The sequence below is a fragment of the Pristiophorus japonicus genome, chromosome 4, assembly GCF_044704955.1.
Source record: "Pristiophorus japonicus isolate sPriJap1 chromosome 4, sPriJap1.hap1, whole genome shotgun sequence".
Lineage (NCBI taxonomy): Eukaryota > Metazoa > Chordata > Chondrichthyes > Pristiophoridae > Pristiophorus > Pristiophorus japonicus.
The window spans coordinates 251,700,742-251,725,385 of NC_091980.1; the positions used below are offsets into that span (position 1 = coordinate 251,700,742).

A 24,644-nucleotide genomic window follows, 5' to 3' on the forward strand; every position below is an offset into this window, starting at 1 on the left:
GCCGTAAGCATTTGGACCAAATAAAAAAAATGGTTCAGCATAGACACTGAGGAACCTGAGGAAGATCATAAGATGGTGCTCACACCACCGCCAGTGAACGAGCAACAAGAACATTGCTTGGCCGGAATCACCACAGGTGACAGACACTCACGCCAAGGCTCAACAACCAGAGCCCCAACTGCGGCGTTCCACGAGGGAGCGTAGACCACCTGAAAGACTTAATCTATGATCCCAATAAAACTTTGGGGGGGGAGGGGGGAGGTGATGTCATGTATGTAACCTCTATGTAACACCACTGCAATACTGTATATACTTAAGCAATGCACACCTTGACCACAGAGGGTGAACTTGTGGGAGACACTCCTTACCTGGTCATCCAGATATCTAAAGGGAGGTCCCACGTCATCACTTCTTGGTCCTGTGAATAAAGGTTCAGGTCATAGAGTGACCTAGTCCATAGAATGTGCCTCGTGTGGGTTTTGTGCCAGAGACTAAGGACTTTACAGTTATAATTGCATATTTAATAATTGAAAAACATTTCCAGTTGATTTTGTGGAAGAGGATAAGTTAATTGGAGATGAATACATTTCAAGTACAGTGCACTACTATAAGCACTTTATGAACACTCTAATTAGAGACAGAACCAAGTGCAGAAAGAAAGTGCACCAGATTGCTTTGAATAATTAGCTGAAATATAGTCAATTTTATTTTCTCAAACGGAATTATAAAAAGACGAAAATACTATTCAGACAATTTTATACAGGTACTTCAAAACTGCAGATTTTTATTTTACATAAGGAATGCAAATGTAGGACTGGAATGACAGGAGCTTGTCAATGCAATGGACTATGTCTGGAAATAAAATGAACAGAACTCCCTCATTTATAGACCAATTATATTGCACAACCTGCAAATTGGTTCTAGCTTTACATTTCCATTACATAGTATTTTGGCCATGAAGACATTTGATGCACAGTGAGACAAGAGATAATCTCATACTGCTTTGATTTCACAACAGTTGCAGTATAACTACAACTCATAAATAAAGTTTAGAACATCCTCACACTCACAGTCAGACTAGGTGGGAAGTCTGTATACTTCATTTTGAAAATTTTCATATGTAGTGGAGATCCATTGTTCGATGCACAGTCCATTTTCCTTGGCCGGAGAACAACATGGGGACCAGCACCATAACTTGATTTTGCCAGCTCTTCACTGCTTTCAGCAGGCACTAATCTCAAATTAATTTATGTAGTATAATGATGCGCTTAGAAACTTAACTAGTACATAAAGCTTGAAAAATAAGACTGGAGGAAGCAAAAGTAGGACATAACAGCAACATGAATTTAATTTTCAGTTTCAAAATCTGTAAGAATTGATATTGGCCTCACAATTTAAGCACTTAATTGTTATGGCCCTACTTCTCACACAGTACATAACAAGAAAACATAAACTGCACAAAAAACTATTTGTATCAAATTTTGCTTACTGCTCAAAGGACAACCACCCTCTCAATGGACTAAAAGATGTTCCAATTCCTTGTAATGTTTCCTTTCAGAATCCACTGCAACTAAGGCAGAATGATTTTACAAGCTAGTAACAGGCAATGGCTGAATGACTCATTTGGAAAATCTTTGCAATAGTCAGGCACACTACTCCAGGACTCCTAACCTATGGCATCGGTTTTGATCAGCACTAATGTTATTATGGACTTTAAATACTATTCTGACTTGGAAGTCTATCGCCATTCCTTCATTGTAGCTGGGTCAAAATCCTGGAACTCCCTCCCTAACAGTACTGTGGGAGTACCTTCATCACACAAACTGCAGCGGCTCACCACCACCTTCTCAAGGGCAATTAGGGATGGGCAATAAATGCTGGCCTTGCCAGCGACACCCACATCCCATGAACAAATTTTTAAAAAATCAACAACTTGCAATTATATAGTGCTTTTAATATAGTAAAACATCCCAAAGCGCTTCACAACAGCGTTATCAAACAAAATTTGACACCGAATCACATACGGTGATGGAGATAGGTTTTAAGGAGCATCTTAAAGGAGGAGAGAGGTGTAGCGATATGGAGGTGTCTGGAGGGAATTCCAGAGCTTTGGGCCTAGGCAGCTGCAGTCAATTGCTGTAATTTGCACTGAGTACTTAAAAAAAAACTGTATGCTCCAGACCTCATTACAACCTTGATCCAAACATGGACAAAAGAGCTCAATTCCGGAAGTGAAGTGAGAGTGACTGCCCTTGACATCAAGGCAGCATTTTACCAAGTGTGGCATCAAGGAGCCCTAGTAAAATTGAAGTCAATGGGAATCAGGGGGAAAACTCTACACTGGCTGGAGTCATACCTAGCACAAAGGCTGTGGTTGTAGGAGGTCAATCACCTCAGCCCCAGGACATCGCTGCAGGAGTTCCTCAGGGCAGTGTCCCAGGCCCAACTATCTTCAGCTGCTTCATCAATGACCTTCCCTCCATCATAAAGGTCAGAATGCACAATGTTCAGTTCCAGTCGCAACTCCTCGGATAATGAGGCAGTCCATGCCCGTATGCAACAAGACCTGGACAAGATACAGGCTTCGGCTGATAAGTGGCAAGTGACATTCGCGCCACACAAATGACAGGCAAAGACTATCTCCATCAAGAGAAAATATAACCACTGCCCCATGACATTCAACGGCATTACCATCGCCAAATCCCCCATCAACATCATTCTGGAGTCACCATTGGCCAGAAACTTAACTGGACCAGCCACAGAAATACTGCAGCTATAAGAGCAGGTCAGAGGCTAGGTATTCTGCAGTGTCTAACCTTCTGACTCCCCAAAGCTTTTCCACCATCTACAAGGCACAAGTCAGGAATGTGATGGAATACTCTCCACTTGCCTGGATGAGTACAGCTCCAACAACATTCATGAAGCTCGACACCATCCAGGACCAATCAGCCCACTTGATCGGTACCCCATCCACCACCTTAAACATTCACTCCCTGCACTACCGGCGCACCATCTACAAGATGCACTACAGCAACTCGCCAAGGCTTTTTTGACTGCACCTCCAAAACCCACGATCTCTACCACCTAGAAGGACAAGGGCAGCAGGTGCATGGGAACACCATCACCTGCAAGTTCCCTTCCAAGTTACAAACCATCCTGACTTGGAAATATATCGTCGTTCCTTCATCGTAATTCCTGGAACTCCCTCCCTAACAGCACTATGGGAGTACCTTCACCACACAGACTGCAACAGCTCACCACCACTTTCTCAAGGGCAATTAGGGATGGGCAATAAATGCCGACCTTGTCAATGACACCCACATCCCAGGAATTAATTTTTTTTTAAATGTACACAGGGTTAAATTCTTCATCTTGTGCAATTCCCTTGTTTAGATATACCTAAACAACCTGAATATGTAATTGTTGGACACAAACAATTTGAACACACTGCAGGGCTTTACACAAGATAAGGGATCATGGGATCGGAGGTAATGTATTAGCATGGATAGAGGATTGTTTACCGGACAGAAACCAGAGTAGGGATAAACGGGTCTTTTTCAGGTTGTCAGGCTGTAACTAGTGGGTGCCGCAAGGATCAGTGCTGGGGCCTCAGCTATTTACAATCTATATTAATGACACAGATGAAGGGACCGAGTGTAATGTATCCAAATTTTCTGGTGATACAAAGCTAGATGGGACAGTAAGCCATGAGGAGAACACAATGCGTCTGCAAAGGGATATAGATAGACTAAGTGAGTGGGCAGTTAGGTGGCAGATGGAGTATAATGTAGGGAAATGTGAGATTATTCACTTTGGTAGGAAGAATAGAAAAACAGAGTATTTTTTTTTAAATGGTGATAAACTTTTATATGTTGGTGTTCAGAGAGAGTTGGGTGTCCTTGTGCAAGAAACACAGAAAGCTAGCATGCAGGTACAGCGAGCAATAAGGAAGGAAAATGGCATGTTGTCCTTTATTGCAAGGGGGTTGGAATATAAGAGTAAGGAAGTCTTGCTACAATTGTATAGGGCTTTGATGAGACCACACCTGGAGTACTGTGCACAGTTTTGGTCTCCTTATCCAAGGAAGGATATACTTGCCTTGGAGGCGGTGCAACGGAGGTACACGAGATTGATTCCTGGGACGAGGGGGCTGTCAGAGATTGTGTACAATGGGCCTATACTCTATGAAGTTTAGAAGAATGAGAGATGATCTCATTGAAACATACAAGATTCTGAAGGGGATTGACAGGGTAGATGCTGATAGATTGTTTCTGCTGGCTGGAGTGTCTAGAACTAGGGGGCACAGTCTCAGGATAAGGGGTCGGCCATTTAAGACAGAGATGAGAAGGAATTTCTTAACTCAGAGGGTTGTGAATCTTTGGAATTCTCTGCTCCAGAGGGCTGTGGATGCCGAGTCTCTGAATATATTCAAGGCTGAGATAGATAGATTTTTGGAGTCTAGGGGATTCAAGGGATATGGAGATCGGGCGGGAAAGTGGAGTTGAGGTCGATGATCAGCCATGATCTTATTGAATGGCAGAGCAGGCTCGAGGGACCGTATAGGCACAGTAATTTATTCTGCATTTTCTGAAATCTATATCTCTCTAATTTGATGGCTTGTATCAGAAAGTAAAGATTCTTCTGTAATATTGCACATTTAGTATTAAACACTCATTATTCTTAATTACCAATGGACTTTCTCTCGGCCAGCTACTTCATTCTATGCCAACAGCCATACTTTTCCAGAATGAAGTGAGAAATAAAACAAAAAAGTACTTTTTAAATTTTAAAATGGTGATTTGCTGGTTCCTCGGATTTCTCTGAAATAAAGTCAATGCCTTTGAGCTCCAACCTCAGCCATGTTACCTTGAGAGGTACTAAGCAGAGGCCACGCACCTCCTCACAAATAGGTAGAAAAAAAACTTGAATGGGGATCAAATATAAATACTTACAAAGGGCCCAAGTTTCGAGCCGCGCCTAGAACGGCGCAGTCCCGACCTGGACGCCGTTTTTCGCGTCACAAAGTGCACCTAAAAAAAACCTCCGTATTCTCCACCTCCCTGCAGGTCCTCTGGCCCTCGGCGCAGCGCAGCAGGAGCTGTAGGGGGCGGAGCCAGGTCCCTGCGCTGAAAACAGTGGGCGCGCAAGTGCAGTAGCTCCAGGTGCCCGAAACTGTGTGGGAGGGGCTGAAGCACGCAGCCCCTAGCCCTGGCCGAATGGCCTCACTGGGGCTGCGTGCATAAGGTTCCTCCCATGGCCAGCTCCTGCTTCCTCCCGACCCGACTCCCACTTCCCGCCTCCGGACCGGACCCCTCTCCCCCCCCCCCCCCCCCGCCCCCCGCCGCGACTGGACCCGACCTGACTCCCGCTCCCCCCCGCCCCCGGACTGGATCCGACCTGACCTCCCTCTCCCTGACCTCCCTCCCCCTGACCCGAACCGACCTCCCTCCCACCCCCCCCCCCCCCCCCCGACCCGACCCAACGCCACCTACCTGTAAATCTGGTGCTGGGGACGGGCCCTGCCCGAAGTCTTGGGCCCGGCCCGTTCAGACTCCCTACTCCTTCTCCTTTCCCCACCCCCCCACAATCTCCTTCTCCCCCCCCCCCATATCTCCTTTCCCCCCATCTCCTTTCTCCCCCCATCTCCCCTTTATCCCCTTCTCCCCACCTCCTCTTCCCCCCCCCTCCTCCCCCATCCCTCCCTCTCTCTCTCCCCCTCCCCTCGCTGTCAGAAACACAGACACTGACAGACAGAGAATGAGACACACATACAGACAGACAGAGAGATAGAGACACTGACAGACACACTGGGGGGGGGGGGGGGGGGGGGGCATCCCAGCACGCTGTTGGAGGACTCCCGGTGCTGCAGTCGGTAAGTAGAAAATGTTTTATTTATTGATTTTAAAAAAAATTTATTTCTTATTAATTTTTTTTGATTGATTTATTGGTTTATTTATTGATGTATTTATAATTTATTATTGATGATGGCTCTTTATTTGTAAAACTGAAGTGTTTAATGTTTGTAAACTTCCCTTTAAACCCCCCCCCCCCCCCCACCATTCCCTACGCCTGATTTGTAACCTACGCCTGATTTTCTAAAGTGTAGACAAGGTTTTTTCGAGCGTACAAAAATCTATTCTAAGTTAGTTTGGAGTAAGTTTTCACTGATGAAACTTTGAAAACAGGCATAAGTGGCCGGACACGCCCCCTTTTGAAAAAAAAATTCTGTTCCAAAGTGAAACTGTTCTAACTGACTAGAACTGGAGCAAACTAAATGACGAGAATTTCGATTTCTAAGATACTCCATTCTACACCAGTTGCTCCTAAAAATCAGGAGCAAATCTTATGGAAACTTGGGGCCAAAGAAACTGCTAAGAATATGGATTTTAAGACATCAAAGACTGGAGCAGTCCAAAAACACAAAGTATGTGGTGGGAACAACAGGTGGTGGAGAGGTGTGTGCTTGGTATAGTTAACGCAAGAACATAAGAAATAGGAGCAGGAGTAGATCATTTGGCCATTCGAGCCTGCTCCGCCATTCAATAAGATCAGGGCTGATCTACCTTAATTCCAGCTTCCTGCACTATCCCAAAATCCTTTGAGTTCCTTAGTACAGGTACAGTGTCGAAAATGTTCCAGAATCCCTACCGATCGATGGCAGGGTCACCCGGAATCCGTAAAATGTCCTGTAATTCAGACCAGACGACCCTGCCGACCTCAGGCCTCGCCCCACTCCCCTTTCCTCGGGGCCTCCTCGCAGGCCCGCCCGAACACCTCCTTGGTGGGGTCCGACGGCCCGAACAACTCCTCAGCGGGAACTCCCCCCACCACCCCGACCTTTCTGACATTCCTGGGCTTGGGTGTTTCTTGATTTGTGACATCAGAAAGCAAATCGTAAGTCCGGAAACCGGAACAGCCTTGGTCCAGAGGGTTGCGGATTTTAGGCGCTCCTGTATCCAAAAATCTGCTAATCTCTGTCTTAAATATCCTCAATGACTGAGCTTCCACAGTTCTCTGGGGTAGAGAAGTCCAAAGATTCATAACCATTTGAGTGAAGAAATTTCTCATCTCAGTCCTCAGCCAAGGGAAACGTCCTCGCAGCATCTACCGTGTCAAGCCCTGCAAGAATGTTATGTTTCAATGAGATCACCTCTCATTCTTCTAATCTATAGGGAATATAGCCCTCTTCTACTCAAATTCTCCTCACAGGACATTCACCTCATCCAAGGAATCAGTCTAATGAACCTCACTGCACTTCCTCTAAGGCAAGTATATCCTTCCTTAGGTAAGGAGACCAAAACTGCACACAGTACTCCAAGTTTTTCACCAGCGCCCTATACATGTAGTAAGACTTTCCTACTCCAATCCCTTTACAATAAAGGCCAACATACTATTTGTTTTCCTAATTACTTGCTGTACTTGCATGTTACCTTTCAGTGATTTGTGTACAAGGACACCCAGGTCCCTCTGAACACCCATATTTCAGTCGCTCACCATTTAAAAAATATTCTGTTTTTCTATTTTTCCTACCAAAGTGGGTAACTTCACACTTCTCCACATTATAATCCATCTGTCCATCTGCCATGCTCTTTCCCACTGACTTAGCCTGTCTGTATCCCTTTGGAGCCTGTTTGAATCCTCCTGACAGCTTACTTTCCCACCTAACTTTGAATCATCAGCAAACTTGGATACATTACACTCTATCCCCTCATCGAAGTCCTTAATATAGATTGTAAATAGTTGAAGCACAAGCACTGATCCTTGCCGTACACCACTAATTACAGCCTGCCAAGCCGAAAATTAAGCGTTTATTCCTACTCTCTGTTTTCTGTCCGTTGACCAATCCTCAATCCATGTTAATATATTACCCCCAAACCCATGAGGCCTACTTTTGTGTAATAACATCTTGTTTGGCACTTTATCAAATGCCTTCTGAAAATCCAAATACACCACATCCACTGGTTCCCCCTTATCTATTCTACGAGTTGCAACCTCAAAAAACTGTAACAGATGTGTCAAACACAATTCCCCTTTCATAAATTCGTGCTGACTCTGCCCAATCATATTATGCTTTTTAAGTGCCCTGTTGCCACATCCCTAATAATAGATTCTAGCATTTTCCCTTTGCCTGATGTCAGGTTAACTGGCCTATAGTTACCAGTTTTCTCTCTCCCTCCTTTCTTGAATAGCAGGCGGTAGTAATGTACATGTGGAAGCTGACTCCACACCTATGGGTGATGTCACCAAGGGGCAGCATGTAGATGAAGAAGAGGATGGAACTCCAGAGATAATGGTGCGGGGCAGGAAGAGATGCTCCGGCTACAATTAGATAGGCAATATTTGAATCAAATAAGGATAATTCCAGAGCTGAACAATGGAGGGTGCTTTGGAGGAGGATGGTATGGTCAACTGTGTCAAAGGCTACAGAGAGGTCGAGAAGGACGCGGAGGAATAGTGCATCACAGTCTCAGAGGATGTCATTTGTGACTTTGATTAGGGCCATTTTAATGTTGAGGGAGATGCGGAAACCTGATTGGAGATTAAAACATTGAGCTGCAGAAGTGATGGGCACAGAATCTGGACAAAACACATTCAAGGATTTGAGAGAGGGGAGGTTAGAGATGGAGTGGTCGTTTCGAATGTTAAAAGCATTGAGGATCGAATTTCTGAGGAGGTTGCGATGACAACGGGTTTCAAAAGAGGGAATCATTTACAGGAAGGGATATTGGATAGTCAACAGTTTAGTAGAAATCGGGTCATAAGAACATAAGAAATAGGAGTAGGAGTAGGCCATTTGTCCCCTCGAGCCTACTCCGCCATTCAATAAGATCATGGCTGATCTGATCATGGACTCAGCTCCACTTCCCTGCCGCTCCCCAATACACTTTACTCCCTTATCATTCAAAAATCTGTCTATCCCCGCCTTAAATATACTCAATGACCCAGCCTCCACAGCTCTCTGGGGCCGAGAATTCCAGAGATTTACAACCCTCAGAGAAGAAATTCCTCTTCATCTCCGTTTTAAATGGGTGACCCCTTATTCTGAAACTACGCCCCCTAGTTCTAGATTCCCCCATGAGTGGAAACATCCTCTCTGCATCTACCTTGTCGAGCCCCCTCATTATCTTTAATGTCTCAATAAGATCACCTCTCATTCTTCTGAACTCCAATGAGTATAGACCCAACCTATTCAACTTTTCTTCATAAGTCAACCCCTTTATCTCAGGAATCAACGTTGTGAACCTTCTCTGAATAGCCTCCAATGCAAGTATATCCCTCCTTAAATGAGACCAAAACTGTACGCAGTACTCTAGGTGTGGCCTCACCAATACCCTTGGCTGTTGTAGCAGGACTTCTCTGCATTTATACTCCATCCCCCTTGCAATAAAGGCCAACATTCCATTTGCCTTCCTAATTACTTGCTGTACCTGCATACTAACTTTGTGTTTCATGCACAAGGACCCCCAGGTCTCTTTGTATTACAGCATTTTGTAATGTTTCACCATTTAAATAGTAATTTGCTTTTTTATTTTTTCTGCCAAAGTGGATAACCTCACACTTTCCCACATTATACTCCATCTGCCAAATTTTTGCCCACTCACTTAGCCTGTCCATATCCTTTTGCAGATTTTTTGTGTCCTTGTCACAACTTGCTATCCCACCCATCTTTGTATCATCAACAAGCTTGGCTACATTACACTCGGTCCCTTCATCCAAATAATTAATATCGATTGTAAATAGTTGAGGACCCAGCACCGATCTCTGTGGCAATCCACTAATTACTGTTTGCCAACTGGAAAATGACCCATTTATCCTGACTCTTTTCTGTTTGTTAGCCAATCCTCTAGCCATGCTAATATATTACTCCCAAGCCCGTGAACTTTTATCTTGTGCAGTAATCTTTTATGTGGCACCTTATCAAATGCCTTCTGGAAATCCAAATACACGACATCCACTGGTTCCCCCTTATCTACCCTGCTCATTACATCCTCAAAGAACTCCAGCAAAGTTGTCAAACATTGATTTCCCTTTCATAAAACCATGTTGACTCTGCTTGATTGAATCATGCTTTTCCAAATGTCCTGCTACTGTTTCCTTCATCATGGACTCCAGCATTTTCCCAATGACAGATGTTAAGCTAACTGGTCTATAGTTTCCTGCTTTCTGACTGACTCCTTTTTTAAATAAGGGCGTTACATTTGCGGTTTTCTAATCTGCTGGGACCGCCCCAGAATCCAGGGAATTTTGGTAGATTACAACCAATGCATCCACTATCTCTGTAGCCACTTCTTTTAAGACCCTAGGATACAAGCCATCAGGTCCAGGTGACTTGTCCACCTTTAGTCCCATTATTTTACCGAGTACTACTTCTTTAGTGATAGTGATTATATTAAGTTCCTCCCTCCCTATAGCCCCTTGATTATCCATTATTGGGACGTTTTTAGTGCCTTCTACCGTGAAGACCGATACAAAATATTTGTTTAAAGTCTCTGCCATTTCCTTGCTCCCCATTATTAATTCCCCAGTCTCATCTTCCAAGGGACCAACATTTACTTTAGCCACTCTCTTCCTTTTTATATGCCTGTAGAAACTGTCATGGGAGCAGGAGGTGAACGTCTTGGATATCTCAGATGGCACAAGGGAGGAAAAACTGCAGAAAGACAGAGATCCAATGCTAGGGCAAGGGGGAGGGAAGCAGCGGAGTGAGCAGCCTCTATATCTCCTTGTCAAAGAAATTCAGTGAGCTCCTGATTAGAGGTGAGGGCGGAGAAGCAGGGGAAAAGTGGTTTAAGGAGACCATTGGTAGTGGAGACAAGAAGCATGTGAAAGCATGCTCTTAAGTTTCCTTTCTGAAAACTTCAGTAAAACAGAAAACAAGGATTCCTCTCATTGCTTTTTAAAAAGCCTCCATTTAAACATTTAAATCAAGTTTAATTTCATGCCATCCATTTTCTAATTTCAGGTTCTAATTCCTTATTATCCACTAAATTGCCCTATTTCAAAAAAATATTTAAATTCCACACACAATGGAGACACTTATAACTCATTCACGCCCAACACTGATGATCTGTGGGGTCTTCCTCGCCTAATAGAAGGCAATAGAAATCTCATTTCATCAGCGTGCAATACAATTGAATATCTTAATTGTCTTGGATGGGAGCTTGAAGAGGAACATAAAATTGTCAACATCCTGGTTAGTCAGCCACTCTATGACCTCTGGTGATAAGGAATGATTCTGTGAGGGAAGGATCTTGACGAGCAATTGTTCGCACAATGCTCCATGGTTTGGATAGGTTCTCCATAGTCGCACATAAAGCTATCCCTTCATCTTCCATTTATGTAGCAGGTGGTGGTTGCATATTTCACATGGAATAATGAAGCCGGATCTGCAAAATCCATGATCAGGGCCCAATTCTTGATCCTGCTGGTTTCCCGCATCCTTTGCCACTTGCCTTTATGCGAGAACTCCAAGGTTTTGAGAGTTTCTGCCGCTAACCAGAAGGGGTTCCTGAAGGCGGCACCTTGGGAGCATCTAGAGATCTTCATTAATGGATAGAGTTTGCTAGGGCCCAGTTGTAGTCTCTGATTATTGCTGCTTCTCTTGCAAGGTGGTGACAGGATATATGCAAAGACAGGGAGCCAGAATGTCGGTGTAGGTTTCAGTACTACTGTGATGGCCTTCAGTTGCACCTCAAGATTTGCATGTGCATTTCCTGCCCATGTTGGTATACAATATTTAGCTATTGAGCAAACATGGGGAAAGTGGCTGTCTGCAGGGTGTGAACATCTGCCCTCCAGCTGATCCCAGTTAATTTGTGGATTAATTTGATCCTAGTCTTTATCTTGGCTGCAGTTAAAAGTATGCGAGACGACGATTCTGAACTATGCCACGGTAATTTGGGACATTCTTGTGCCTAAATTCAGTAGCACAAGAAGAGAGAGCACTCAGGCGCTTCTTTGCATGCCGGTTGCTCAAATGAAACATACAATGGGGCCGAAAATGTCCTCCACCCGAAACGGGGTGCGCCCAACGATTTTTTGCGTGATATACCACCCCAATCGATGGGGCGGACATTAGTGAGAAATTCGGGACATTAACAAAATAAACTGAACGGGGCAGTGTTGACAGCGGGAACGGACTCTTTGTAGCGGTGTGGGGGCGGACTGACCGATTAGCTTGAGCAATTCAGCTGATTCTCATTGAGAGAAGACGAGGCAGCTATTCCCTGACCACCTTAAAGGGCAGGTTTTGCAGCTAGGTCCTGAGCATTGGGAGTTTGTCTTTGGTGCTTCTGATGGTATATAATGGTTAATGCAAGTGCTTCAAGGAGGGCCAGCCGCTTCTCCGATGCAGAAATTGAAACCCTCGTCCAAGCTGTGGAGGGAAGGAGGCGCATACTCTTTCAGGACTCAAAGACCCAGTCGGGAGGTGTTCGTGAATGCCTGGAGAGACATATCTGTTGAGGTGTCAGAGACCTCAGTTCCTGATCGGACCGCCATCCAATGCCTCAAAAGGTTTAACGACATCACTCGAATGGTGAAAGTATGTTCTCCCAACTCCTGACCTTTCATCTCTGAGCCTCTCCTTCACCTACTCTTATTTTCCACCTTCACTTTATAGTTAGTGAAGCACCATTTGAGTGCTGAGGCATCTATATCTATATGCGCATACTCATAATTGAGGGTCCTTTTCATTTGAGAGGTACACTTGCATACCAACACATGCACTAATTGCCAATGCGTCATTACACTGCTACTCACCAATCCTTCTTTGCTTTGCAGTCCAAGGTGTCATAACTGTTTTGGAGCGAGAGAGGACTTGTGTGGGCGAGGCTGATATCCAGCAGCTCGCTGTCATCGAGGAGAGGGTGCATCGGTTAATGGGCCCACATGTTGCTTGCACAGTGGCCGCAGGCAATGTGGATCCCGCTGGGGGTAGCATCAGTAAGTGAAGGTCTTCCTTTAATGCCATCTGTCCCTAAATGTCCAAACGCCCATCAGTCAATTGGTGATGAATGTGTGCAAATTGCTTGCTGGATAGTGCAATGCGCTACCTCACTCTCACAGAACCCTTGTGCCATTTATGCTTGCAGATGATACCCAGAGTCAGACCGATGCCCTTGAGCAAAGTGGAGAGATTGACGACATGTCCGATGAGGGCGAAGAGGGGGACAGTGCTGCAAGCGTCACTGCTTCCTGCACTCCCACGCACCAGTTCAGATACTGGGAGTACGCGGTCGTTGCAGTTAGATTTAGGAGAGGGGTCTGCACTGGGTGATGCACCGGGGCCTAGCGGGCTGCAGCATGAAGGGCAAAGGGAACCTCGAGTGCCAACTCTCCCGAGGGCGAATTCGCACGTGACTTCTGCTGCAGATTATTCAGATGAGCCCCTCGATAAGGCAGCCTTTGAAAAAAGGGTGCAGGCTATGCATTCGCAGATGTTGGGGGTAATGGCAAGGGTGCCCGAGAGCCTCTCGCAAGTGGTCAGGAGCGTGGCGGAGTCTGCCTCCCACATTGCGGACAGCTCTGCGCACACCATGGAGCCCATCATTGCCAGTAAGCAGACGATGGTGGACTCCCAGAGTGGCTGTACAGATCCAACTGTGATGACGCGTGTTGTGGGTGATGTGGCAGCTGTCATTACAGGATAGGCGGAGCGAACCAACGTCTCAGTGCTGTTTTGGAGAGGTTGGCTGCTGGCCTGGAAGCTCAGGATATTCTCATGCACTTTCAGCAAGAGGTCACAGAGCGGCTTACTGCGGTCTCGTCTGGTGGCAGAGACTGTCTGCTCTCATGCAGTCTCAGCTGGATGCCATGCAAGCTCTGACTGCTGCTATCGCAGCTGGGTCCACCACAGTCGACCAGGGATCTTCCGGTGCCACCCCACCCCACCCAACTGCGCTCCAGCAGATTGGTGGAGAGGAAGAGGTGTTGCCCCGGCGTAGTGGTGCTGGGTCACTGGAGCAGGATCCTGATGTGTTCGCTCACGATCACAGCAGTCCTGAGCCGAGCCCCCCCATTCCGCCATTGCTGCCAACCATGGCTTTGTCCCAGCCAATCCAGACTGATAGCGTGGAGACTGATGTGGCCTAGTTTGCAGCCAGCCCTTCCAGGATCAGAGCTGGTCGAGGGCATTGTAGAACGATGTCTGTAGCTTCTACAGTTCAAACAGTGCAGCCTTCCTGTAGCCAGGATTCAGTCACAGGGGAGACACTGCGGCGTAGTTGTAGAATAGGTAGGTGTAAGAGGGGTTATAAGGAACTGCACAAGGGTGAGAATTAATAATGTTCTTTTTTTTTGCACCATTATTGTGCAATAAATATTTAGTTTGGTTTTGAGTATCTGTGCTATATGGGAAGTCAGGGACGCTTCCAGTATCCCTGACGACTACATGTGCAGGAAGTGTATCCAGCTGCAGATCCTGACAGGACACATTGCAGCACTGGAGCTGCGCATGGATTCACTCTGGAGCATCCACGATGCTGAGGATGTCGTGATGAGCACGTTTAGTGAGCTGGTCACACCGCAGGTAAAGGTTACACAGGCAGATAGGGAATAGGTGACCATCAGGAAGCTCAGTGGCAGGTAGTGCAGGGGTCCCTTGCGGGCATCTCCCTCCAAAACAGATACACCACCTTGGGTATTGTTGGGGGAGATGACTCATCAGAGGAAGGTAGCAGCAGCCAAGTCCATGGCACCAGGGGTGGCTCTGCTGTACAGGAGGGCAGGAAAAAGAGTGGGAGAGCTATAGTGATAGGGGATTCTATTGTAAGGGAGATAGACATTTCTGTGGCCGCAAACGAGACTCCAGGATGGTATGTTGCCTCCCTGATGTCTCGGAGTGGCTGCAGCGCATTCTGGAGGGGGAGGATGAACAACCAGCTGTCATGGTACATATAGGTACCAACGATATAGGTAACAAGCAGGATAAGGTCCTACAAGCTAAATTTAGGGAGCTAGGAGTTACATTAAAAAGTAGGACCTCAAAAGGTAGTAATCTCAGGATTGCTACCGGTGCCACGTGCTAGTCAGAGTAGGAATTGCAGGATAGCTTAGCTAAATACGTGGCTTGAGGAATAGTGCAAGAGGGAGGGATTCAAATTCCTGGGACATTGGAACCAGTTCTGGGGGAGGTGGGACCTGTAAAAACCGGACGGTCTGCACCTGGGCAGGACCGGGACTGATGTCCTAGGCGGAGTGTTTGCTAATGCTGTTGGAGAGGGTTTAAACTAAAAAAGCAAGGGGATGGGAATCTATGCAGGGAAGCAGAGGGAAGTAAAAAGGAGGCAGAAGCAAAAGGTAGGAAGGAGAAAAGCAAGAGTGGAGGGCAGAGAAATCAAGGGCAAAAATCAAAAAGGGCCACATTACAACATAATACTAAAAGGACAAAGAGTGTTTAAAAAAAAAACAAGCCTGAAGGCTCTGAGTCTCAATGCAAGCAACATTCGTAATAAGGTGGATGAATTGACTGTGCAGATAGCTGTTAACGGATATGATGTAATTGGGATTACGGAGACATGGCTCCAAGATAACCAAGGCTGGGAACTCAACATCCAGGGGTATTCAATATTCAGAAAGGACAAACAGGAATGAAAAGGAGGTGGGATAGCGTTACTGGTTAAAGAGGAGATTAACGCAATAAGTAAGGAAGGACATTAGCGTAATGTGGAATCTATATGGGTAGAACTGCAAAACAACAAAGGGTAGAAAACATAAGTGGGAGTTGTGTACAGACCACCAAACCACCAAATAGTAGTAGGGAGGTTGGGGATGGCATCATTCAGGAAATTAGGAACGCGTGCAATAAGGGTACAGCAGTTATCATGGGTGACTTTCATCTGCATATAGATTGGGCTAACCAAACTGGTAGCAATACTATGGAGGAGGTTTTCCTGGAGTGGAAAAGGAATGTTTTTCTAGACCAGTATGTCGAGGAACCAACTAGAGAACAGCCCATCCTAGACTGGGTCTTGTATATCGAGAGAGGATTAATTAGCAGTCTGGTCATGCGGAGCCCCTTGGGGAAGAGTGACCATAATATGGTAGAAGTCTTCATTTTAGATGGAGAGTGACACAGTTGATTCAGAGACGAGGGTCCTGAACTTAAAGAAAAGAAACTTCGACGGTATGAGACGCGAATTGGCTAGGATAGACTGGAGAATGATACTTAAAGGGTTGACGGTGGATAGGCAATGGCAAACATTTAAAGATCACATGGATGAACTTCAACAATTGTACATCCCTGTGTGACGCAAGAATAAAAAAGGGAAGGTGGCTCAACCGTGGCTAACAAGGGAAATTAGGGAAAGTGTTAAAATCCAAGGAAGAGGCATATAAATTGGCCAGAAAAAGCAGCAAACCTGAGGACTAGGAGAAATTTAGAATTCAGCAGAGGAGGACTAAGGGTTTAATTAGGAGGGGGAAAATGGAGTATGAGAGTAAGCTTGCAGGAAACACAAGAACTAACTGCAAAAGCTTCTATAGATATGTGAAGAGAAAAAGATTAGTGAAGACTAATGTAGGTTACTTGCAGTCAAAATCCAGGGAATACATAATGGGGAACAAGGAAATGGCAGACCAATTAAACAAATACTTTGGTTCTTCACTGTAGCTACCAACTTTATATGTATTATCCGTACTAATTTCAAATGTATTAACTCTTTCTAAAATGGCCGCTCATGGTTATTGCTGACTCTTTAGATCTCACTGTAGGGGAAAACAATGAGTGACTTGTCTTTGTTAAACAACCTTGAGGGACCATCTGATCATGGGAATGTAGCAACAGATGTAGAAGCTAAACTGTGGGAATACCCAGAGAAGCAGAACTGTGTCTTCCTTGCCTGCAAAACAAAGATAAGCTGGAGATGACTTAATCTTCTCTCATGATTAGGGGCATTGCTTAATTAACTGTGTAAATGACTAATTTAGCTTGTATCTATGCCACAGTAGCTGATGTGATAGGACAATGAAAAGGGGTGGTACCATTCACGAACTGTATAAATGTATTGATTTTTTAATGATTTTTGCTTGCTCTGATGGATTCGATTGACTCATGGAGTCAGTGCCCCTTTATCAGAGCAAGACCCTTCATCGATGAAGCCTGAATAAAGTTAGTCTGAATTAAACTTTAAAGTGTTCGAATCAGTGTATTCGCTGAAACAGATTGAGGGAAAAGAATCCGTATCAACATTTGGTGTCAGAAGTGGGATCTCAACGGACGACCGCCTGTAACTTGCGAATTAAGAGCCAAATTAACCTCGGATGAGACGGGAGGAAAATGGCCACTGGAGTGAGTATTCTTTAAATACCACTTCGGTTTCCTTCAGTCCCAAAAGTCTGAGGAAAGTTTGGCCACTCGCTGGTTCTCAGGTAGCATCTGAACGAGATCCAGGTCAATCTGTCGAATAACTTTTAAACTTAGAAAATAAGTGTCCAAGTCAGGTACGACGTCGACCTTGTATATCACTTGGCCCATCTAGGCGCTGATTGGACTTAAACAGACTAACTGGGATACGATTACCGCGGGGCGACGCGAGAGGGATTGTGTAAAGTTAACTTGTACTTATGCCGGGTACTTGTATATCACTTGGCTCGCCTAGGCTCTGGATAATATAAACTACCTTTTTACCGCGGGGCGACGCGAGGAATTGTGTAAAACTAAATCGCGGGGCGACGCGAGGAATTGTGTAAGGATAAAATATTTCTTTACGGCGGGGCAACACGGGAATGGGCAATCATGGATCCAAAAATAGAGCCGGCCAAAGAAAAAAATTAATTAATAAGCTTTGTTGAATGAAGAGAGACTTTTGTGAATGTCTGTCGTTGAGTGGGAGTCCTTGTGTGATTTTTTGACTGCGGAATGAATTTTTATCTTTTCATGTTTTTTAAAAGCTTGTTTGGAAAAGTGGTGCAGCTGTCTATTAATTTAGGCTCCTCCCACTTCTCCAAACAGAGTGAAAGTTTTTTTTCAACCCTTTGTAGTGTTGTCCTGTATGTGGGAAGTTTTAAGACATTTTAAGTTAGGAACGCAGGTGTGGATATATTCGGATGATAAGTTACGGAGCTAGGAAATGCACAAAGGATAGGTTTGTTGAGTAAAAGATAAAAAATACATGGTCCCGGTGGTTGAAAAACAAAGAATTTATTTGGCATGCTCACTTACTTGTCGAAAGAAAACATGCAATGATTGATTACATTGGGTTGAAAGACATAAATTTAGTCTAGGAATGAGATAAAGAATGCCTTTTAAAAAAAAAGCTTCGAGCTCAAAAAAAAAGTTTTAAATAAAGATTGAAATTACAAAATTTGAATTGGGATTTTGAGATATTAAGAGAAGGCACAGCAAAATACTGAGGTGGATTCAAACAAAAAAAATTATTATATTAAATCTGATCTCTTAAAGAAAATAGGAGATATAAAACTAAAAGGTTTGGAAACAATCTAGAAATACCTTCAGGGATCAGGTCAAACTCCTGGGCAAGTGGCGAGCTATCTGCAAAGGTGTAAAAGGGACTTTTGAAAAATGTTAAAAACAGCAAGCTTTAGCAATTTAGAAGAGACATTGTAACGACCTTGAAACTGGAACATTTGAGATAACGAAAAGAAGCCCTCTCAGCCTACGTGTCAGACTCCCCTCTAGTTATGGAAAAGACGGGAAAAAAAGATGCAACCTTGAAAGAAAACAAATTGAACGAATTTGAAAGAAAAGTATCTTCGATTGTCTGATGATTTTAAATTAACAAATTTACTGAGACATGAGCCCTCTGTGTAAAATACAAAACCTAATTTGAAGAAAGGAGATCTTAAAAAAAGACGTAACGTACTAAATAGGTGCTAAAGGGGGGGGGGGGGGGAAGTGTTCTGAGATAGAAAAGGACATAACTTACTAAATACTAGCTGATATTTGCTGTGAAAAAGATATTGGCTTAATTGAAAAAATTTTGGAAGAGGTAACAGACACTCTCCATTGATAATGATTTTAAATTACGAGAAAGTTTCACTGCAGTTTGAAAAGATGAATCACTTCTGTCAAGTTGGCAGGAAAACACCACTAAGTTAGGATTCTCATTAAATGGAAGGAGGACATGTTAAACCCCTAGATGTATTAAAGAAAGAGTGCACACACGAAAAACGTACCAAGAGCTCCACTCGGACCTCTGAAAAGGGTATTGATAGACTATGTAGTCAAATGGTTGGCCTTGCATTGACCGAGGCTGATGACGAAATTGAATTTCAGTAAACAAATAGCTATTAAAAATGTGTGGTCTCGTTTTAAATCAATTTAAAAAAATCTTTGGCAAGCACTTGAAATAGAAGTTAAAAAAAAATTGGAGTTTAATCTAAAATGCTGCCTTTCCTGATGAGAAGACTTTTATTATGACAGCTTTACTAATGATTTCTGCTGTTTTAGCGGATTCCTAATTTCTAAGCAAGTTTTGAAGGCAAAGACTTAAAAAAATATATTTTTTTTCAGATGATTACGTGAAGTCACGTAATGACATCAGCTCTTCTTACAAACCTGTAAAGGAGTTAACCCTTTCCATTGACAGCCGTTTTATACTGAACATTATTCATTTGGATTTCTTAATAGAATAAAGACTCACCTGACAGATAAAGGAAATGGTTGGATAGTCAGAATAAAATAGAACTAGCTTATGTAATAATACTTGCCTGATACAATAAAGAAATAGATACTCAAACAAAACAAATTGAAGAGTTAAAAGGCTAAGATAAATAAGCTGAAAGAGATTTTTAAAAAACGGGACCAGACAGATACAGATGGTGCTATGGCTGTGCACTGTACTATCACCTGTGGCAAAAGAGCCAATGTACCCCACGGTGGGGAGTCCACAAACCCAACCTAACCCTGACCTCCGATTTCACGGAGTGACCTCGACATGCATGGATAAAAGATGAGTCAGACTAAAACCTTGCAAAGGATAAGTCAGCCTCGGAAAAACCAATGCCAACCATCCAAGATGTCATTAAAGCACAGGAGGACGCTCCTGAAAAAGATAAACTGATGTGGAAAGATTATGGATGTACTTATGACAATGTTTCTAAACTCTGGACCACTCCCGCGGAACAGACTTGCATGTCTGATGAGTTGGCCCTATGGGTTATTGAATGTATGCACTTTGCGACTCATTGTGGAGCAAGGACAACAAGTGACACGCTTTTGGCCACTTGGTGGCACCCTAGACTCCAGGTGCTGGCCCAGAACATTAGTAGTCGCTGCCTTGTTTGCCAACAGCATAATCCGGGGAAAGGAGTCCCTTGTGACTGGGGTAAGACGCCCCTACCAGAAGGTCCCTTTGAGATCTTGCAGTTGGACTACATTGAGTTGCAAAGAGTTCAGTGTTACAAATATGTGTTAGTAATAGTAGATGCGTTTAGAAAATGGATCGAGGCTTACTCTACCCTGGACAAGGCGGCTCAAACTATTGTTCAGGTGTTAATGAGGGAAATCGTTCCTAGATATGGTATCCCAGCTCGACTGAGTTCCGATAATGGCCCTCACTTTATTGGCCAAGTTAACAAGGAATTCTGTTCCCAGATGCGCATTAACCAGCAGCTGCATTGTGCCTACCGACCCCAAGCTGCGGGACTAGTTGAGCGGGCTAATCAAACTCTTAAAACCAAGCTTGCGAAACTGGTAACATCAACTGGACTCAATTGGCTCAAACTCCTTCCCATAGCTCTATTCCAGATCCGAACTACCCCCGCCGGGAAGGCTAGATTGACCCCCGCTGAGGTCATTTATGGTAGGCCCCTTAGGACCCCATGGAATCAGAATTTCCCCTCCACTGTCCAATTTCACCATGACTGAGGAAATGACTACCTATGTTCTTGCCTTGACTCAGGCCCTGCGAATAGCCCACAACCAGGACGGAGATGCTCACCTCGACCTCCCAGTCTTACCTGAAACGTCTCTCGTGGCACCAGGAAAGTATGTCCTGATTAAGAAATGGATTCGGAAGGGATTGGAACCTCGATGGGAGGGGCCTTTTCAGGTGTTGCTTACCACCCCCACCACCGCCAAGGTTGAGGGGAGGAGCGCCTGGGTTCACCTGCACCACTGTAACTTATCACCCTATAATGAACCCATTTTACTGGCTTTCCTAACCCTTATTTCTATTCCAGACTTCCTCTTCTCCATAGCTGAATAAGGACCTTCTTAGAAGCTTCCCGATTGGCATAGTGAATCGCGAGGAAGGCAGTTTGAATCCCCGCCCGGCATGATAGACGAGCATTTGTACCGGCAGTAGACTAAAGAGGAAACGAGGAAATCGGACTCTTCAACGCGGCGGAGGTTTTTTTTTCCAAGAGGAGGAAAAGACCCAGTTGTCATCCAACTTACGGCCACTACTAATGTGTAATATTGTTTGAGCGTAACAAACATGCCTAAGGTAGCGTATATAATTTATGTCGTCACGGTCGCAAAGCTAAAGGGGTTAGAAGATAACTTGTTTTTCAAGACCCATATTCGATTGCACGGCAATCGAACCGTGTGCTACCCACTAACCCAATCAGTGGAAGCCCTGTTCGTGGCCACCACTGGGTGGACCCCCCGCGACTTATATACGGCAGATACCTCGGACACGCCCTGTGAGGGACAAACGGGCGAATATAAAAGGGGTATACAGGGAAGATGTGTGGAATTAATAGACTCCATGAATCCTGAGTGCAGGGGATCCCAGGGAAAGAACGGAGCAGTATGTTCAGACAATGCAAGCTACCTGCTTTGCTTCTCAGGGCAAAGGTGGGGATGTGTATATGCCCTGCTCCCCGGGAATGCCACCTGTGTGCAGACGCAGTGTGCCGGTCAGCACTGTCGAGTGCGTGGAGGCCAGTTTACCTGTACCTGTAACAAGCAAAGATGCCTGAACGTGACCGGGGGAAGGCAAGTTATCTGCGGTCAGTGTAACGGAACTCATGTTAGCTCAGAAACATGGGCATACCCGTTTGATGCTAACCAATTGGTAGGATCAGGCACAAATTCAAGGGAACCGAGCAATTGGTGGTATAAGCAGTACACAAGTGTTAGCAACACCGCGTAGTGTTATAGAGCTAAGGAAGGATTCGTGTTCCTCCTCAACGGCACCTTCAAGACCACAACACCGACCCTCCCGGTCCTCTTCGCAGTAGGAACCATAGGACCACTCACTGTTCCATGCCCCAAAAGATTTCATACCTGAAAAAGGATAGTAACACGGGCCATCAGCAAGGAGTTCTGTGCTGATTGGGAGGATCCTATCACGCTGGGATCATCACTCGGCTACGGGTTCCTCGGGGCCCTATCTGTAGGGGGATCAGTGGGGGTAATTAGTGCCAAAAATAGGAACTATCTTATTTGTGGGTTGACCATCCTGGGAAACAGCACCTCTAAGGGATTGGATGCTATCAACCGGGAATTGTCTGAGCTGCGGCTATATACCCAACAGACCCGTTATGCAGTAGATTATCAGCTGGCCCAACAAGGAGGGGTCTGCACGATAATAGGAGACAAATGTATCACCCATGTCATGGACGAGTCCTACAATATCACCCAAGCTATTGATGCTATACGGAAACAACTCGATGAGTTTCGACAAGGCCCAAAGAAGGGGAATAGCTGGCTTGATTGGCTATTAGGGGGATCCTGGGGGTCCAATTTAACGCATGGAGTAGTTATTCTTGTTATAATAATAATTACCTGTTGCTTGATCATCAGTTGTTTTAATGTCTGTTGCAAAGTCATGATGGCAAAGTTGGAAAACTCTCTTACGGCCATGGGCCCCCGGATTATGGTCCAACAAACTAAAGACCTACTCGATGACAACAAAGAGGATCAGGAGCGGGAATGCAAACGGTTAAACGCAATACTCCTGGATTAGCCACCAGAGTTATCATGAAATGATAAAAGGGGGGAATGAGAATCTGTATCACTGTAGCTACCAACTTTATATGTATTATCCGTACTAATTTCAAATGTATTAACTCTTTCTAAAATGGCCGCTCATGGTTATTGCTGACTCTTTAGATCTCACTGTAGGGGAAAACAATGAGTGACTTGTCTTTGTTAAACAACCTTGAGGGATCATCTGATCATGGGAATGTAGCAACAGATGTAAAAGCTAAACTGTGGGAATACCCAGAGAAGCAGAACTGTGTCTTCCTTGCCTGCAAAACAAAGATAAGCTGGAAATGACTTAATCTTCTCTCATGATTAGGGGCATTGCTTAATTAACTGTGTAAATGACTAATTTAGCTTGTATCTATGCCACAGTAGCTGATGTGATAGGACAATGAAAAGGGGTGGTACCATTCACGAACTGTATAAATGTATTGATTTTTTAATGATTTTTGCTTGCTCTGATGGATTCGACAGACTCATGGAGTCAGTGCCCCTTTATAAGAGCAAGACCCTTCATCGATGAAGCCTGAATAAAGTTAGTCTGAACTAAACTTTAAAATATTCGAATCAGTGTATTCGCTGAAACAGATTGAGGGAAAAGAATCCGTATCAACACCATAATATGGTAGAAGTCTTCATTTTAGATGGAGAGTGACACAGTTGATTCAGAGACTAGGATCCTGAACTTAAAGAAAAGAAACTTCGACGGTATGAGACGCGAATTGGCTAGGATAGACTGGAGAATGATATTTAAAAGGTTGACGGTGGATAGGCAATGGCAAACATTTAAAGATCACATGGATGAACTTCAACAATTGTATATCCCTGTGTGGCGTAAGAATAAAAAAGGGAAGATGGCTCAACCGTGGCTAACAAGGGAAATCAGGGAAAGTGTTAAAATCCAAGAAAGAGGCATATAAATTGGCCAGAAAAAACAGCAAACCTGAGGACTAGTAGAAATTTAGAATTCAGCAGAGGAGGACTAAGGGTTTAATTAGGAGGGGGAAAATGGAGTATGAGAGTAAGCTTGCAGGAAACACAAAAACTAACTGCAAAAGCTTCTATAGATATGTGCAGAGAAAAAGATTAGTGAAGACTAATGTAGGTTCCTTGCAGTCAGAATCCAGAGAATACATAATGGGGAACAAGGAAATGGCAGACCAATTGAACAAATACTTTGGTTCTGTCTTCACTAAGGAAGACACAAATAACCTTCCGGAAATACTAGGGGTCTAGAAAGAAGGGGGAATTGAGGGAAATCCTTATTAGTCAGGAAATGGTGTTAGGGAAATTGAAGGGACTGAAGACCGATAAATCCGCAGGGCCTGCTAATCTGAATCCCAGAGTACTTAAGGAAGTGGCCCTAGAAATAGTGGATGCATTGGTAGTCATTTTCCAACATTCTATAGACTCTGGTTCAGTTCCTATAGATTGGAGTGTAGCTAATGTAACCCCACTTTTTAAAAAAGAGAGAAAACAGGGAATTATTGACCCGTTAGTCTGACATCGGTAGTGGGGAAAATGTTGGAATCAATTATTAAAGATGTAATAGCAGCACATTTGGAAAGCAATGACAGGATCGGTCCAAGTCAGCATGGATTTATGAAGTGGAAATCATGCTCGACAAACCTTCTAGAATTTTTTTGAGGATGTAACTAATAGAGTGGATAAGGGAGAACCAGTGGATGTGGTGTATTTGTACTTTCAAAAGGCTTTTGACAAGGTCCCACACAAGAGATTAGTATGC

At 44.4% G+C, this 24,644-nt stretch overlaps 1 protein-coding gene across 2 annotated transcripts in view; it reads right to left on the reverse strand.

The window, feature by feature from the left end:
• Nucleotides 1-24,644, reverse strand: part of klc1a (kinesin light chain 1a) — a 185,082-nt gene that overhangs the window by 153,208 nt on the left and 7,230 nt on the right. The window contains exon 1 of one of the 2 annotated variants that reach the window (XM_070879309.1): nt 22,196-22,279. The exons of the other annotated variant lie outside the window; for it this stretch is intronic. The gene's annotated coding sequence lies outside the window, so the exon portion shown is untranslated. Of the gene's footprint in view, nt 1-22,195; nt 22,280-24,644 lie in introns of those variants that run through there. 2 annotated transcript variants of the gene reach the window in all.